The sequence below is a fragment of the Myotis lucifugus genome, unplaced genomic scaffold, assembly GCF_000147115.1.
Source record: "Myotis lucifugus unplaced genomic scaffold, Myoluc2.0 scaffold_96, whole genome shotgun sequence".
Classification (NCBI taxonomy): domain Eukaryota; kingdom Metazoa; phylum Chordata; class Mammalia; order Chiroptera; family Vespertilionidae; genus Myotis; species Myotis lucifugus.
In genome coordinates this window covers 595,056-599,138 of record NW_005871144.1, presented here as the reverse complement: position 1 = coordinate 599,138, position 4,083 = coordinate 595,056, and the positions used below count along the sequence as shown (strand labels likewise).

Below are 4,083 nucleotides of genomic sequence, written 5' to 3'. Positions count from 1 at the left end.
TAGGTTTTAGCAGGGAATATCTGATCAAATGTGCACTTCAGAAATTTAACTCTAGCCCTAACCTGTTTGGCTTAGTGGATAGAGCGTCAGCCTGCGAACTGAAGGGTCCCAGGTTTGAACTGAAGGGTCCCAGGTTCAACTATGTTGCGGGCTTGATCCCCAGTGGGGGATATGCAGGAGGCAGCGGATGAATGATTCTCTCTCATCATTGATGTTTCTACCTCTCTTTCCCTCTCCCTTCCTCTCTTAAGTCAATAAAAAAATAAATAAGAATAAAATAATTAAAAGAGGGAATGCAATAAGCATTTGTAGAAAAAAATAGGAAAGAGCCAGAGGAGAGGAAGAGTGTATTTTGAATTTTGAGGCTCATGGAAAAGGCTAAATCTAAGTATAGCAAAATCCTTGAAGAATATGTAAGGAGAAAATAACAAACACTACATATACTGAACCCTACATTTAGATCAGCCAGACACTGATCTAAATATTCTAAATACATTATTAAAATACCTTAAATCCTCCACAAGTCCTATGAGATGTTGCACTACTATTAATTTTCCCTTTTACAGATGAGTAAACAGATACAGATGATTAAGAAATTTACCCCAAAGTTAAAGAGCTGGTAAGTGGCAGGTCTGGGATTGGATCCCAGCTGTCTCTAAAGCCAGATGACAAAAATCAAGAATATCAGGGAGAAGAGCCTAATTTTTTTTTTTTTTGGAAAGGGGGCCATCTCCTTGTAAAATGGCAAGAAACGTTGGAAGATAACTGGAGTAAGGGAGGGGGGGAATTCTTGCCCTGAATGTCTCTGTCCCCCTCCAAAGAGACACTGAGTGAGATGGGAAAGGGGCTTTGCGGGGAGGGAAAGGTTTGGAGCTGGAGCTGGAAAGAATGGAAAAGATCAGAAAAGAACCTAGGAAAGACCAGGGAAGAATCAGAGTCAACGCCAACAAATGGATCCCTGAACCATTTATCCTGAAATTCTGCAAATAGCACATTAACATCTGAGTTAGGGCCTACTATGTGTCACGGTTCTAGGCGCTGTGAGATCAAGAAAATTCTCACGACCACATCCACGATCACCCCAATAGGCGCTCAGGAAGACCCATTCCTCCAAAGACTCCCATCGGAAAGCCTGTAAGAGTACATCCCCAAACGAGCTTGTGGCTTTTTGGGGGGCTCGGGGGGTTGGGGAGTCGGGAAAGGGGCGGTCGAAAGCGCAACTCCTACTTACGCTCGCCCCAGCACCAGCCTGGACCCTCCTCCAGGGACAAGAGGGACGCGAACGCGAGCCCAGAAGCTGCAACCGAGGGCGACGGGAACCGGGCTCCCTGCGGGCCCCGGACATCAGGCGCACCCACCCGTCCCCGACTCCGCCGCTCTCTCCGAGTCCCCGGCTCCCGGCACGCCGCCGGCCTCCGCTCGCGGTACGACCTCCCAGGCAGCCTCTTCCCCAGCAGCGCTGGACGGACCGGACCCAGCCGGCAACTTACCCACCCGGTCCGGCCCAACACAGCCCGGAATCCTTTCGGTACAGCGAGGTCTCCCTGGCATCTCGGCCAATGCCAGAGCTCAACCAGGACGCGGAGGCGGGACTGCGCGCCCCTGGCCAATCAGACCAGACGCAAAGCACGTCCCGGCGCACACAACTAGTTCCCGCCGTCCGCAGGGGAGAAAAACCACGGTTGGCGCCAAACTCCAGTGGCCTTCGGGGCGGGGCGACGGGGAAGGGCGGGGCCTGGGCTGGCGGGGAAGGAGACGGGGAGCCTCCCTACGGAAGGGGTGGAGCCTCGGCCACCGTAGGGGCGGGGTCGGGGAAAAGCTCCTTGAATGAAAGGGAAAGTAAGCTCCGAGAAGGTCTGGTCTTCGTTTAGTCCTTCGTTTAGTTCCAAAAATTCTGCGGAGCATCAACCACGTTCTAGACTTGGTGCTGGGCGCTGGCTCGATAACGATGACTAAGCGCTGTTACTGGCCTTGACCCTGGCCCGGTTGGTAGGCAAACAGCTTAGCCCGGGGGTTGGGAGCTTTGAGGAAGGATGCCAGTCCAGTCTGGGGAGGGAGAGGAGAGCTTATAGAGGGTAAATACCTGAATGGTTGGATAGAACCTGCAAGAACCCAAGCTGCCGATAGGGTCCAGCCTCCGGAGGGGAAGTCTGCGCCCTTGGCTGGTGAGGAAGTGAAACAAACCCAACTTCCTCCGCTACATCAACTTGCAACTGCCATATCAACTTATTACATATTTATAAATTTTCTAAAAGGCCCCCATGTGGGAGAATATGTTTTGGGAGAACACTGGCTTCCTAGATTCTCCCCCAACCAGCTTAGCTCCTAAGAAATTCAAGATACTTAGGCATTCCAGGTAGTGAAGGTTGGGAAAGAGTCAAAGGCTACAACCACAAGGCGTTCATTATTGCTGAAGCAGAAAGCCTGGAGAGGGAAGCAGGAATCAGACCTTGAAAGGCCATGTATATGTCAAAGAACTTGGAATTTACCTTTAAATGTGAGGCATGGGGACCACTGAGGGATTTTAGGTTGTGATGATGTAATTTTCATTATTAAGATCCTTTGGCCTCGCTGGCCAGTGTTGCTCAGTGGTTGAGCTTTGACCTATGAACCTGGAGGTCAGGACATGTGCCCAGGTTTTGAGCTGGATTCCAATAGGTGGCGTGTAGAAGGCAGCTGATCAGTGAGTAATTCTCATCTTTGAGGTTTCTATCTCTCCCTCTCCTTTCTCTCCGAAAAAAAAAAAAAATTAAAAAATCCTTTGGCCTTGAGAAGGAGGATTCTGAAATATTCTTCTAGTGATCCATGCTACAGAAAATGAGGATCTGAAGGAGATGGTAGGTAAGAAAGGAGGTAGATTTTTAAATATTTAGGAGATAACATCAATGAAATTTAGCAAATGATTGAACGTTGGCTTTCAGCATAACATTCATCAAAAATGTTTATTGACAGAGCACAGATACTTCAAACATAAGTGAAAATGTCCCCCAAAATTATCTTCCAGGAAAAAGTGACCTTATTATTGACATCATTACAAAATCATTTCATTGGCACTCTCTTAAATACTTTATATTGAATAAAAAAATAGTGATTGAGCCCAGCCAGCATGGCTCAGTGGTTGAGTGTCGACCTCTGAACCAGGCAATCAGGGTTCGAATCCTGATCAGGGCACATGCCCAGGTTATGGGCTCGATCCTCAGACTAGTGGCCCTGTGTATGAATTCGTGCACACTGAAAGGAAATTAATGTAAAGAAATATTTTAATATTGCTATTCGCCCTTTCTCTATAATAGAAGTGTCAACCAAATTCACAATTGACAATGACAGATGGAAACACGGGCATATGATTGGCACCAGCAAGAGCTTTATATGTATTGTGCATGCGCGAGTCAACTTAGCCTTTTACATATATATATATATATATATATATAATGAAACTTGCTTAATTAGACCTGCTTTCTGATTTAGCTAAACTTTTTCCAGCCCAGTGAAGCACCCCAACTTCTCTTTCAGGTAATTGTCAGCAAGACAGCAGTAAATATCAACACGAAGCAGATTATTATTGTAGATCACACAGGGAGAACAAAGGGTAAAATATATAACTGCTGCAGTGTTTGACTATATTCTGTGCAGTGAGAAAACCTGAAGTCACTTTCAAGGTCCCCCATTTCTTACTTTTCAGTCGGGTCAAGTTTCTGAACTTTCTAAATCTCCGTTTTCCGGCTAATGAAAAGAAAATAGGATTCCACCAAGTTCCCCTATCTACCTGCTCCAGGATTTCTGTGAGGATCAAATGAGATGAGACATGGGAAAATGCTTCACAGACATTTGGTTAAAGTGTAAAATGTTTGCACCTGGCTATAAAACAAGTTGTGTTCCCGGGCGGAAGAAACTGCAAGGAGGCTAGTCACTAGGGAGAGGAAGCCAGGCATTGGTACGCGCCATCATTACCTGGTGCCCACAGCCACAGTTTCTGGGCTGGGCTGGGCTGTGGGCTGCATTTTTCCTCATGGGGTCTTGCAGCAATTTGGTGGGCTGTCACTCTGGGGTGGTGGCGGGGTCTGTGTCCACTTGGGGGAAGCC

The 4,083-nt window shown here is 47.4% G+C and overlaps 1 protein-coding gene across 1 annotated transcript in view; it reads right to left on the bottom strand.

Annotated features, from left to right (window-relative positions):
* CASP8AP2 (caspase 8 associated protein 2) overlaps positions 1–1,540 on the bottom strand; it is a 27,839-nt gene extending 26,299 nt beyond the window's left edge. The window contains 1 exon segment of the mRNA XM_014458415.2: positions 1,495–1,540. The gene's annotated coding sequence lies outside the window, so the exon portion shown is untranslated.
* Between the last annotated feature and the right edge of the window lie 2,543 nt (positions 1,541–4,083).